This window comes from Lepus europaeus, chromosome 3 (genome assembly GCF_033115175.1).
Source record: "Lepus europaeus isolate LE1 chromosome 3, mLepTim1.pri, whole genome shotgun sequence".
In the NCBI taxonomy this organism is placed as follows: domain Eukaryota; kingdom Metazoa; phylum Chordata; class Mammalia; order Lagomorpha; family Leporidae; genus Lepus; species Lepus europaeus.
In genome coordinates, this window is record NC_084829.1 from 10,862,833 (window position 1) to 10,876,758 (window position 13,926).

The 13,926-nt window shown below is 43.5% G+C and overlaps 1 protein-coding gene across 1 annotated transcript in view; it reads left to right on the top strand.

Annotated features, from left to right (window-relative positions):
• SYCP2L (synaptonemal complex protein 2 like) overlaps positions 1 to 13,926 on the top strand; it is a 192,242-nt gene that overhangs the window by 144,210 nt on the left and 34,106 nt on the right. The gene's annotated exons all lie outside the window — the stretch shown is intronic.

A 13,926-nucleotide genomic window follows, 5' to 3' on the forward strand; every position in this document is an offset into this window, starting at 1 on the left:
TCTCTCTGTCTCTCTCTCTCACTGTCCACTCTGCCTGTCAAAAATAATAATAATAAAAATAAAATAATAATAAAAAATAATAAAAAAAGCTTCCAAGGCGGTAGAGTGGGGCTAATGATAGTAGTTGAGAAGTATACATTTTGAAAAGCATAACAGGATCACGCAAGTTTCTTTTTTTGGTCTGTTGAGATTCATTTGTATGTACCTATTACATCCCTACAAGTAGAATCCAAGGATTTTTCCCTCGCATATGGTTTTGTGTTGCTTCTTCATGGTCTATGATGCCTGCTGAGGGTGTCAGTACAATGAAACCAAACCAGTGGGATGGGAGCAGATTGTTTTTCTAGATTGTTCAGCTGCACGTCAAATCTGGGCCCGATCACTCCACACGTGTTGAACCTGCCCATGAGGTTCACAGCTCCTGGCTCTGTGATCATCCATGCTTTCAGTGTCACCAATGTGACCATGCTTCACAGTTACAGTTAGAAACCTGATGATGACTGTGGAGCACGGCCTAATAAGGACCTGGCGTTTGCCTCTTTCTGGCATTGTTGCTGCTGTTGAGAATGTCAGCCAGGGCATTCGTGGGCACCATCATGGTGGCACCGGAAGGTGGAAGAAACGGGGCCATGCGAGTTTCTGTGTGTGTGAGCCAGACTGTCTTCTGTTAAAGCTGTGTTTTTTTAATGATTAGGTTTTCAGAAAAGCATTTAGGTTTCTGAGAAAATAGTTGATGTTCAGTTACAGATGGAATTATGTTCTTGACAGGCTCTGTATATACATATGATGTCCATTTGTGTAGCAGTGTACGAATGCACGTTTTTCTTTAAACAAAGGGCTTCTCTTGCTACACGTTCCTCTCACTGTAACTGGTGCACATTCTGAAACAGCTGGAATGTTGCCCCCTGTTCTGGAGCCTTGGACTGCGGGAGTGGAGATTGGGCTTGAATTCCTCTACCGTGCCCTGGGCAGACTCCTCAGGTTCTCTTCCCACTTAAGTAATCAGAAGAAACGTCTATAGTAAATTCATAATGGCTGAAACAGTTTCTTTATTTAAATCTATTTATTTGAAAATCAAAGTGACAGAGGGAGAGTGAAAAATCTTTCTGTAATGGCCAGTGTTGGGCCGAAGCCACTAAACTCCATCCAGGGGTCTCATGCATGGCAGGGAACCAAGGACTTGGACAATCTTCTACCGCTTTCCCAGGTGCACCAGTGGGGAGCCGGATCAGAAGCAGAGGAGCCGGGACCCAGACTGGCCCTGTGATACGGGATGCCAGCTTCACAGGCAGTGGTTTGCCCATTGCTCCATAACACCAGCCACATGGCTAAAGCTTTACCAGTGGAGAATCGGCTGCTAGCACAGGAATCCATGACAAATGGTTTGAGGGATGGCATTTCTGATCGTTTGCAAGCAGAAAACAAATATGAAGACTCGAGTTACCCATCCTTCTACTTACTGAAGTTCATGTGATTAGCAATGATGGCAGTAAGGCTAGTTTTCAGAATCCTTTCACATACCTCGTTCCATGCAACTTTATGCACCATAATAGGTGATACCCTTTTCATCTCCCCTGGATGCCTATGGTTGGTTGTGAGTTATTCTCAAATTTCTTGGACTTCAAGCTTCATCACACACTAGACATTCATTGAGGATTCCCAAAGAGCCTTTTGCTTGCATGACTATCTTCCATATTAAATGTGGGGCTAGAGTGATGCCAGGAGCCTGGAGCTCCCAAGCACTTGGGCCATCTTCCACTGCTTTCCCAGGAGGATTAGCAGGGAGCTGGATCAGAAGTGGAGCTGCCAGGACTTGAACTGATGTTCATCTGGGATGCCAGTGTTACAGGCAGCAGCTTCACCAGTTGTGCCACAATCCCAGCCCTGCAAATCTTTTGTAAAAAATTGAGCGGCAGAGAGAATGAGCTCCTATCTACAGGTTCTGTCCCCAAATGCCCTGAATGGCCAGGAGGAAATGTAACGGGAACTAAATGTAGTCTCCTTGAGGCGAGGCTGGAGCCCAACCAGTTTGGCTATCACCACTGCCTCCCGGGGTGCACATTGGCAAGCAGGAATCTGGAACCGGGAGCCAGAACCGGGAATCCAACTCGAGCACTCTGATGTAGGACATAGGCATTTTAATCACTAGGCCAAATGTCCACCCCTGCAAATCTCTTCAAGGTCTGGCTGACTGTAAGGCAGCTGAATTCTCACATCTGGATTCTCCTATCTGCTTCTGATTTTAATCTGTTGTGGGTCATGCAGAATTCTAGGGAATTCCACTGTACATTGGTGAGTTTGAGTAAATCTTAGTGTCATTACTGCCATTACCAAGGTTGACCTCGCCAGACCCCTAGTTCCTTAGGAGGTCTGCACTAAGCATCTTTGAGAAATGTTGGTATAAAGCAACCCTGTGTTAAACATTAAAGATGAGTATTGCTCATAGTCTGGGAAACCTGGAGAATTTATTTTTTTACACGTAAGTCCAAATTTAAGGCAACTGTCTGTTCCACTAGCACTGTATGGGTATGAATTACTATTTGCAGTCATCTCCTTTTGGTAACAGGTCCCTATGGGAATTTAGAATGTCTCAGAGAATCTCTCTCTCTCTCTCTCTCTCTCTCTCTCTGTGTGTGTGTGTGTGTGTAAAAAAGATTTGTTTTACTTTATATGCAGAGAGAGATATATCAATCTGCCATTTGCTGATTCATTCCCCAAATGGCTACAGATGGCCAGGGCTGGGCCAGGCTTGAAGCCAGGAGCCAGAAGCTCCATCTGGGTCTCCCATATACATGGCAGGGGCTCAAGCCATCTTTCCTAGCTTTCCCAAGCACATTAGTAGGAACATTGATCTGAAGTAGAACAGGTAGGACTCGAACCGGTGCTCCTGAGAGCTCACACGGGATGTCAGCTCTGCAAGCAGTGGCTTAATCTGCTGAGGCGCAGCACAGGTTCCACACCATCTTTTCTAAACAAACATCCCTCAGGGCTTTGTGCTGCTCTCCTCTGTTCCAAACACTTAGAAAACTGGCCTTGGCTTGAGTATGAAGCCTGATGGTGATCCTAGCTCTCTGAGGGCTTGCTGGCCCTAGGAAAGGTTAATTAGCTGGTTCAGATCATGCAGGTATCCAGTGTCTGCCTTTTTGTCACTTTTTATGTCACTGATGACTTTGGGTATTTTGCTAGGGAAATGAGAAGACTGTTAGACCAGATCATTTCAACCCAGAAGTTAAGGGTTCAGTGCACAGAGGGATGGGTGCTGAAATGCCCCTACCTATGTTGTGACAGAGGCAACGCACAGAGTAGAATGAAGTAAAGACATTAGTTTCTTAGGTGGTTCCTGAGTTGCTACTGACCCTCCTTGTCTATTATCAACTCATGTAATGATGTGTAGAATCACTGTTACAGCATAACACACACACACGGATGTCCTTGTTTAAACTGTCTGATGTGAATGCAGTAATAAGAAATGGCCTCATCTCTTCCAGGCTTAACCCCATGCAGCCTTTGTAAGAAAAGCCGAAGCTCAGTGGAATTATTACTGCATCCCTCAGGTAGGCACAAAGCTCTGCTCGCCTGTGTGGTCCATGCATGGGCATGGGAAGAAGCACGCACTTTTTAAAAGCTACTCTGATGCGCCACATGGTTTCTGTAGCTGATCTCCCTCCCCTTACACTCTCTGCCATCCTAGGAATTGTCTTTTGGAATCTGGATCATTCATTCAGTAAATATTTACAATTGAGTGCTTGCTTGCATCAAGCACCACGCAAAACCTGGAAAAACCGTGAATAACACCCTTACGTAACCTGTCCCCATTAAACAATAAATTCCTCAAAGGAAGACAGAAAAGATACAAGTAAACAGAATAACTGCGGGTCTCCTAGGTGCTTTGAGGGGTCTTAACACGATGCTTTGGCAGAGAGCAGGTGAGCCTCAGAGGGCGCTCTGAGGAAGTGACATCTCGAGGAGAGGAAGCGACCAGGCTCGTGAACAGCTTAAAGCAATAGGGCTGGGAAGGGGAGAACTTGGTGTCTTTGAGGACAGAGCGAGCTCTTCAATCACAGTGAAGGTAGGGGGACAGTTATTTGAAATGAAGTTGGGAGCATTGTAGAGTCTTTGTGAATTCTTAATTCTCTGTTGAAGACTTTGATTTTTTACAATAAGGGAAAATACAGATAGGTTTTGAGCAAAGGCATCAGGGGTGAGGGTAACATACACAAAATAGAAATGTGCTTAGTATTTTAAGAAAATGCTTCCAGCTGCTATGTTGAGAATTAATTGGAGGAGTTAGGAATAGGAGAGCCCAGTTGGATGGCTTTTGGAGACGAAACTGGTGGCCCTAGCAGGAGAATAGCAGTGGAGATGATGACAAATGGAGAGATTTCAGACTGACTTTAGGGGTGGAATTAACAAATTGCCTATAGATAGATGCATTAGGCAAAGAAAAGGGGGGGGGGGAGTTGAGGAAGTCTCCAAGGTTTCTCTTTAGCAGTTGGCTGCTGTTGCCAATTAGAGATAATGAGGACTCAGGGTGGGAGGTGTGAGTGGAACAACTGGGAACTGGAGTTGTGAACATTTTAACTTCTGGGTGTCTGGGGGCATGCAAATATTGATAAGAGCCTGGGATAAATGCACAATTTTTCAGGAAAATACAATGTAGCAAAATAAACTGAGTGGAGGAGAAACTTTGAGAAACAAATGTTCTAGAGGAGATAAAGCAAGTTGTCACTAAATAACAACCTATGAACATGATATATGGCCCACTTTTCTTCACAAAATTCTTCTGGGACAAGGATAATCATGAGAAATTATAGATCAGATTCACAAATTAATTTTAATCTATCAACAGAATAATCATGTATAGGAGGACTTAACTTCATGGCAAATGGGATTAAAAGATAAGTTTATTTTGGTACAGATTTTGCAATCTATGCATGTGTTTTCACTTTGTGTTTCTATGTGGGTGCAAACTGTTGAAATATTTATATACAGAAGATCAGTTTAGTATATATTAAGAGAATTGAAAATGAATCTTGATGTGAATGGAAGGGGAGAGGGAGCAGGAAAGGGGAGGGTTGCGGGTGGGAGGGAAGTTATGGGGGGGGGGAGCCATTGTAATCCATAAGCTGTACTTTGGAAATTTATATTAATTAAATAAAAGTTAAAAAGTTGATGGCCAATGCATATTATGAAAAACTGCATGCATTACTGTTTTAAAATGTTTCATTTTACTTGAAAGAGGGAAAAGAGAGACAGTGAGATCTTGGATGTGCTGGTTCATGTCCCAGAGGCCCTCAACAGCTGGGATCCAGCCAGACTTGAAGACAGCAGCCTGGAACTCCACCCAGCTCTCCCGTGTGGGTGGCAGGACACACATTAGCATCGGTATTGGAGTGGACCAGAATGAAAGTAGGATCCTAATTGAATTAGGATTGGAAGTGAAGTAGCCAAGACTTGAACCAGGCACTCTGATTAGAGATGCTGGCATCCCAAGTGGTGATTTGAGCCATGGTGCCAAACAGCCACCCCATGTGCAGATTTCAAACAATTTTGCACAAAAATAAACTCTTTGAGTCCCATTTTTCCATGAACTTTCTGAAGTACCCTCATAAATATTCCTGTAAAAATCAGAAAATAATACATTTGCTAAAAATCCATTCATTTGGATGAAAACTAACAATCAAAACACTTGGAAAATTAGAGATGGAAAGGATATCAGGTATCTGAATATGTCTGCTGGCATCACTGCTCTTAGTGGAGGAAACAAAATCATTAATACGAATTCCCCTGCCTCCTATTTAAGCATCATGCTGAATTAAGTAATTTCTGACCATTCTTAATGATTCTTTGAGGCTTGCAGTGTTAAATTTAAGTGAACTTGATCAGCTTTGCTGCATGAGTTTTCTACAGCAGAGTTCTGCCCAAGTGCGAGCATGTGAAAGGTACCAAGTAGGGGCTGGCGTTGGGGGGCAGTGGGTTAAGCTGCCACTTGCAATGCCTGCAACCCATATCGGAGCCCCAGGTGCTCTGCTTCTGATCCGGCTTCTGCTAATGCACCTAGGAAATCAGCAGAGGCTGGGCCACGTGCTTGGGCCCCGGCCAGTCCTAGGAGACCAGGTTGGAGTTCCAGGCTCCTGGCTTCCAGCTTGGCCTGGTCCTGGCTGTTTTAGGCATTTGGGGAGTGGACCACTAGATGGAAGATCTCTGTCTCTGTTTTTCCCTCTCTGTTGCTTGCCTTTCAAATCAGTTGATAAATGTTTAGAAAAAGATGCTGAGTAGGCCTTATCTATCAGAGAAGTTTTGTCAGAGGGAATCTAGGCACAAAGGGCTGAGGTGTTGGCCTAGGATTTGCTAGAAGGATGCTGTGTAGAAGCCAGGTAGGGCACGAGGAGCTATAGCCCATTGCTGTGATGGACTTGTTGTAAAGTGATGGCATCTATAGATTGACAGTTGCAGTGGGATAGTAAACATTGTGTAGATGACCCAGATTGAATCACTTTCATACAGAAATCTCCAAGCAACAAATGCTGGTGAGGATGTGGGGAAAAAAGGTACTCTAATCCACTATTGGTGGGAATGTAAACTGGTAAAAGCACTATGGAAGACAGTTTGGAGAAACCTCAGAAATCTGAATGTAGACCTACCATATGGCCCAGCCATCCCACTCCTGGGAATTTACCTAAGGGAACTGAAATCAGCAAATAAGAGTTGTCTGCACCCCCATGTTTACTGAAGCTCAGTGCACAATAGCTAAGGTATGGAATCAACTAAAATGCCCATCAACTTAAGACTGGATAAAGAAATTGTGGAATATGTATTCTATGGAATGCTACACAATGGTTAAAAAAATGAAATCCAGTCATTTGCAACAAAATAGATGAATCTGGAAAACATCATACTTAGTGAAATAAGCCATTCCCAAAGGGACAAATACAGTATGTTCTCCCTGATCTGTGATAACTGAGAGCACATAAAAGGAAACCTGTAGAAGTGAAGCTGACACTTAGAGAAGCAATGATTTGAATAGCTCTTGACTGTTGAGGAACAGTTTTTTTTTTAATTTAATTTTTTTCCTTCTTGACACCATTGGTTGAATTCTTAACATAGAGTTAATCATGTGTGTAAAGTCGATTGAAAATAGATCCCAGTAAAAAATAAGAGTGGGAATAAGAGAGGGAGGAATTGTATAGTTCTGCATACACTCCTACAGACTTACTTCTAAGGATTCAGCTAAAAACTGGCAATGGGACTCCAAATCCCATTAATCTGAGTGGTAATAATGCCATCTTAAGTGTTAAAGTGATCATATTAAGTGTTAAATTGATCATCTAGTAGGACTGTTAAAGAGATCATATAAGTAAGATCAAGTGTCTGGTAATAACAACAGATAGAATTAAAAAGGATAGAATGTTACAACATGGAAAGCAGTCCACACAGCAGACTCATAGAATGGCAGTCTCTCTAAATAGCATTCTGACCTCAGAATCAGCCCTTAAAGCATTCTGGTCTGGATGAAAAGCCCATGAGAGCACTTCAGGCATGGAAAGCCAAGACACTTGGGCAAAAAATGATCCACATGAAGGCTCTCTGTGAGTGAGACCCCAGTGGAAAGAAGGGGCCATCAAAGAAGGCTGCACTTCTCTCTGACAGAAGGAGAGAACTTCCAACTTGTTTATGGCCCTGTCTAAATACTGGTGGAGATTGTGGATTAAAAAGTCTTCCACAGCCTAGGCAGCTCATGTCAAAAACTCAGGTGATCCTTGATGTCATACATAGGAGTATCAATTGTTAAATCAATGACAGGAGTCACTGTGCACTTACTCCCCATGTACTTCTGTCCTTAATGAGTTGTGCTATGAGAATTAACTGTAAAACTTGGTCTCAGTTTTTTCATATTGTGTGTGTGTGTGTGCACATTTTTGAAATCTTACTATAGAGTTGGTCTGTATATAATGTTAATAAACAATGAATCTTAATGGAGAATGGTACTGGGAATGGGAGAGAGAAGAAGTTGGTGAGAGTGGGGGTGGGAGAACAGGTAGGATGGGAAGAATCACTATATTCCTAAAATTGTACTTATGAAATTTGTACTCATTAAAGATTTCTTTGGAAAAGAAAAAAAAAACATTGTATGGATGAACAAGGAAACCAAGTGAATTGGAGAGGCCAGGAAGGGCATTCAGAAGGTGAGGTGTTTTGAATCAAGGTCTCTGAGGGTGGCAAGGTCTGGGAGCACATACCTGTCATGCGATTAGAGGAGATACTCATGGAGATGAGGAGCTGAAGAACTGAGGAGTCCGTGCATGGAGATGGATACGTGTGCAGCTGTCATCATGTATGTAGACTGGTAGGAAGTAGGGCTCAGGGAACCAAGGGGCCTGGGGTTGACAGCAGAGTGCAGAGGGTTGGCATAAACACCACTAGGGAGGTGTTTATGAGAGAGCAGGAACCAGTCTGCAGCAGTGGCAACCAAGGGGAATGCCTTCTCCTCCTGCCCAGGGAGAAAAGGGGTAGCAGAGGCAAAGCTTTTGAGATGCCAGAGGGGTTGGTACTTGCAGAAGTCAGCTCTGCTTTAGTTAAAAGGTGAAGGCAAGGAGATATTTCCTAGTACAAGAGGCTAAGGATACTGTTTTGCTGGTGATGGATTGTGCTGTAAGGGTGTGGAGGCCTCGGGAGGGTGGACAGAGGTTGTGGAGTGGGATAGAGGAGAGGTACAGAGCAGCTCACAGGGCTCCCATACATGAGTTGTGTCACAGGAGGCCACTGGGGGCTATCAGAGTAACTGAGGACAGTGTAGGACAACCACCAGCTATTCTGTTCTTGGATGCAGTCCTTCCACCCCAGTGAATTCTGTTAGTTTCTTTGATCCCATGACATTTAATATTATTTATATTAATTTTTACAGATACCAATTCAATTCAATGCATAGTTTTGAGCTAGATTTCCTAATTAGGCCATGTCCAAATATATTTTTATGTGAATGAAATTCCATTTACCTTGAAGAGTGCCTCAATATTTTTTTCAAAAAAAATGTTTCATTTGGGAGTAAAGGTAGTGGATAATTTTTTAGAAAATCTGCTTCAGGGTCCAAAGTTGTGCTTTATGATTTTGACCCTGTGATAACTAGGAAATTATCTTAAAGATGTGATTGAACATGTGCCGAGATGTGGATGATGATATCTGTTACACACTTGACAATAAGAGGGAGAGATGAGTGATGTGGGAAAGCAGGTCCATGTCCAGCTAGTGTTTGGTGGGTTAGATTAATGCAGCCATGAGACATGCCATGTACCCATTAGAAGGGATAAGCAGTGAGTGAAAACTAAAACCTATTGTAAAGTACCCTGTATGACACAGTCCCATGTGTGTGAAATGTGTGAATGTGTGCCCATTCACTCCGTAAGCAGTAAGAGTCTGTTAGGTATCAGCTCATTCATTCTCTCCCTCCCTCCTTCCCTCCCAATCTCTCTAAAAGATTTATTTATTTTTTTAAGATTTATTTGAAAGGCAGAATAACAGCCACAGAGGACATCAATCTGCTTGTTCACTCCCCAAATGGCCACAGTGGCCATGTTTGGAACAGGTTGAAACCAAGAGTCAGGAACTCCCAAGTATGTGGGCCATCATCCACTGCCTTCCCAGGTGCATTAGCTGGAAACTAGATCAGAAAAGAAGTAGCTGAGACTTGAAGCAGAACTCCAATGTGCGATGCTGGCTTTGCAAATGGTGTCTTAAGCTGCTGCACCACGGTGCCAGCCTCTACACTCATCTCTTGGTATCCAAAGGGAATTGGTTCTGGGATCCTTCATGAATACCAAAATCCAAGGATACTCAAGTCCCTTATGTAAAATGGCATAGTTTCAGAGAACTTAGACATACCCCTGTCTACTGTAAATCATCTCTAGGTTACTTATAGTACCTAAGACAATGTAAATGCTGTGTAAATAGTTGTTCTGTATTCTTCAGGGAATAATAAGCAAAAAGGTCTGTGCATGTTCAGTACAGATGCAGTTTTCCTTTCAAATAGTTTGCATCTGCAGTTGGTTGAACCTGAGGATGTAGAACCTGCAAGGTCCCTGACCTCACAGAGTGTGTACTATAGTGGGACAGAGACTAAAGAAGCAGACATGTAACAGTGGCAAGTGCCAAGAAGGAATAAACTGGGGGGAGAGAAAAACTCAGTGTGTTGGCTGGTGCTGCGGCTCACTAGGCTAATCCTCTGCCTGCGGTGCCAGCACCCCGGGTTCTAGTCCCAGTTGGGGTACCAGATTCTGTCCCAGTTGCTCCTCTTCCAGTCCAGCTCTCTTCTGTGCCTTGGGAAGGCAGTGGAGGATGGCTCAAGTGCTTGGGCCCTGCACCTGCGTGGGAGACCAGGAGGAAGTACCTGGCTCCTGGCTTCAGACCAGTGCAGCACACTGGCCATAGCGGTCATTTGGGGGGTGAACCAACAGAAGGAATACCTTTCTCTCTCTCTCTCTCTCTCTCTCTCTCTCTCAGCCTGTCAAAAAAAAAACTCAGTGTGGAAAGAGGAAAGGTCAAATAAAATATTTTTTATTTATTTGAAAGGCAGAGTTAAGAGAGACACACAGAGAAAGATGTCTTCCATCTGCTGGTTCACTCCCCAAATGGCTGCAACAGCCAGAGCTGGGCTGATCCGAAGCCAGGGGCCAGGAGCTTCTTCCAGTTCTCCCACATGGATGTCAGGGACTCAAGTTCTTGGGCCATATTCTGCTTTTCTAGGCCATAGTGGAGAGCTGGTTTGGAAGTGGAGCAACCGGGACTTGAACCAGCGCCTGTTTAGGATGCAGGCACTTCAGGTGGCAGCCTTACCTGTTTTGCCACAGTGCCATCACTCCAAATAAAATCTAAGTTCATTCCTAACACTTGAGTTAAAACCCAAAAGGTCCTAGGGACCCTGTGGTAAGGAGAGCTGGGGAAGAGCATTTCAGAGGGAGTGGCCAGGACATGTGTTCTGAGGCCATAAGCACTTGACATGTTCTAGGAATTCATTGAGGGCAGAGTAGCATGAGATGAGGTTGAGGGTCTGTGTGTGGTGGGGATACGGACACAGGGCTAACAGGTCATGGCAAAGAGTTTGGATTTTATTGCAGTTGCTGTGCTAAGGGTCATAGTCAAGGGAACATTTTCAAGGTCGTGTGTGTTGGGGGGTGGATGGGATGATATGGGTGGTTAAGAAGGAGCTGGAAGAATGGCTGACAGACTGGACTTGACTGGTGGGGAGAAGGCGGGATCAAGGATATCTAGACTTGGGCACTGCTGCCATGTGTGGAAGTGGGGAAATTGGGAAAGGTCTGGTTTGATTGGTAGGAAAGAATGAGACTAGGTATGAAAAGTTGTATTTGGAATACATGATGGATCTTGAAAAATGTCATGGAAATGTACATTATGAAAAACCGAGGCTGCATTTCTAAAATTTTCTGCACCAAAACAAACTTGCCTTCTAATTCCATTTTCTGTGCACTTTAAGTCTCCTCGTGTGTTCCTTGTGTGATTTCAGCTCTGAATTGGGCTGTCATGTGGGTACATGGATGTCTGAGGCTGAGTCATGGCTGAGTGCTGGGACTGGGGACCCGATGTGCTGACTTGGGGACTCTGTTTAGGAACAAGATGGCCCAGGAAAAGGTTATTGGGCCTTGGCATTGGCCAAACAAAAGGGTGTTCATTTTTAAAAAAGTGTTACAGTTTGCTCACATCATTTGGGAAAAGATCTTTCTCATTTTCAGAGCCATCTCACAAATAGAGAAATGACTTAAATTCCACAAATTCCAAAGATCAATCTATTTTCTCAGTGGGTGTGTGCCCGAGATTTGGGGGTGAGGGTGAGTGGGAATTTGTTCCCTTAATTGAGATCAGTTTCTCTGTCCTTATTGATGAGCATCTAATGGAACTGAATGCTGATTTGGGTATTAATAGCATGTAGTTCTTTCACAGCATGGCTCCTAAACCAGGCCCAACCAAGAAAGAGCTGCCTTTCTTGTAACACTGGATGAAAAATCCACCTGCCATATTAGGCTATTGAGAGGTGAGGTGTACACATGTGTGCACATATTGAGAAATGTAGTGCATGGTGGAAAGACTTGGGGAGGGGCTGGCACTGTGGTGTAGTAGGCTAAGCCTCCGCCTGTGGTGCGAGCATCCCATATGGGCACTGCTTTGTGTCTAGGCTGCCCCTCTTCTGATCCAGCTCTCTGCTGGAGTATGGCCCAACTGCACCCACATGAGAGACCTGGAAGAAGATTCTGGCTCCTGACTTCAGATGGGCCAGCTCCAGCTGTTGCAGCCATTTGGGGAATGAACCAGCTGATGGGAGACCTTTCTTTCTGTCTCTCCCTCTCTGTGTCTGTAATTCAACCCCTCAAATAATATTTTAAAAAGACAAGACTTGGGGATATCTTTGATGTCAGGCAGATCTCACTCAGGGCTCTGACCTTGGCTCTCGGCAGCCATCCAAGGTGCAACTTCACTGAGTATCTGAATAAATGACGTAACTGACAAAAGGGGGTGCTATTTGCGTGGGCTCAGCGAGTCCCAAGGGAACAATGGGTGGATAGTTCAGTCTTTAAAATTTTTAAGATTTATTTATTCATTTGAAAGAGTTACACAGAAGTAGAGCCAGAGAGAGGTCTTCCATCCGATGGTTCACTCCCCAATGGGCCACAATGGCCAGAGCTGTGCCGATCCAAGGGAGGAGCCAGGAGCTTCCTCTGGGTCTCCCACATGGGTGCAGGGGCCCAAGGACTTGGGCCATTGTCTACTGCTTTCCTTGGCCTTAGCAGAGAGCTGGATCGGAAGTGGAGCAGCTAGGATTCAAACCAGTACCCATATGAAATGCCAGCACTGCAGGCAGCAGCTTTTACCTGCTACACCACAGTGCCAACCCTGGTAGTTCCATCTTGACTAACTACTGTTCCTTCCGTTTCCTTTTCACCAGGCTGAACCTCTGAAAGAAGAGGAGGAAGATGGAGTCACTTTTGGCTCAAGCTGCGTAAACCACACTTTAGTGCATGCTATTCATTTACTTTGTTCTACTCCCAACAGGATCGCTTCCAAGTTGGACTGGAAGACAATGTATTGATAGTTCGCAGTTGTTTTAGTATCAATTTGTTCAAAAAAGTTAACTTTTTATAGTAAAACTTGGTCAGATACTAGAAAGTTCAGAATGTCCAGCAACTGGGAGTGATAGTTTCCTTTATTATCTTAAACAAATTTTTATTTCAAAAATGTCTTCACATTTTGTAGAAACTTCAACATCTGTATCAATATGCTTTAGTATATGTTTTTGGAGGAGAAAACATGAAAATGATGAAAATAGTTCAGGTGACAATGGTGGTATGTTTTGAAAATAAAGTTACGAGGGAGGTTGATATGATGTGCAAACATTTCAGTTTCTGTGTTTTAAGAAAGCGACCATCTGTAGGAAATAGAAGTATTTGCGTGATAATTACTAAATTAATGCTCTCACCAAGTTTAAGTGCATGAATTTGCACTTAAATTTGAGCATTTGAATGTTTAGAAAACTGAAAACTGCATAAGTTAAGGCCATCTACAGAGTAACTATTAATTGGATGAGCAGAGTTAGACTGTAGGATGAATAGTCTAGTTATTATATAACCTAGTAATATGATTTAGTTTATTAATTTGTAGCTTACCTAAAACTAATGTTCACAACCTCATTTTACTGTCATTTTAAAATGAGCTGTTTTATTACATTTGACAAGCTTTATAGAGTTTAAGAGCACTTATTTTTTTATTTGCATGCATTTCATAAATACAACTCTAGGGACATAGTAATTCTTCCCACCGTGCCTGTCCTGACACTCACACTCCTACCCCTCTTCCTCTTCTCTCTTCTGTTCCAAGTCTTTTTATTAAGATTTATTTTCCTTTAATTTTATACAGAGAAGA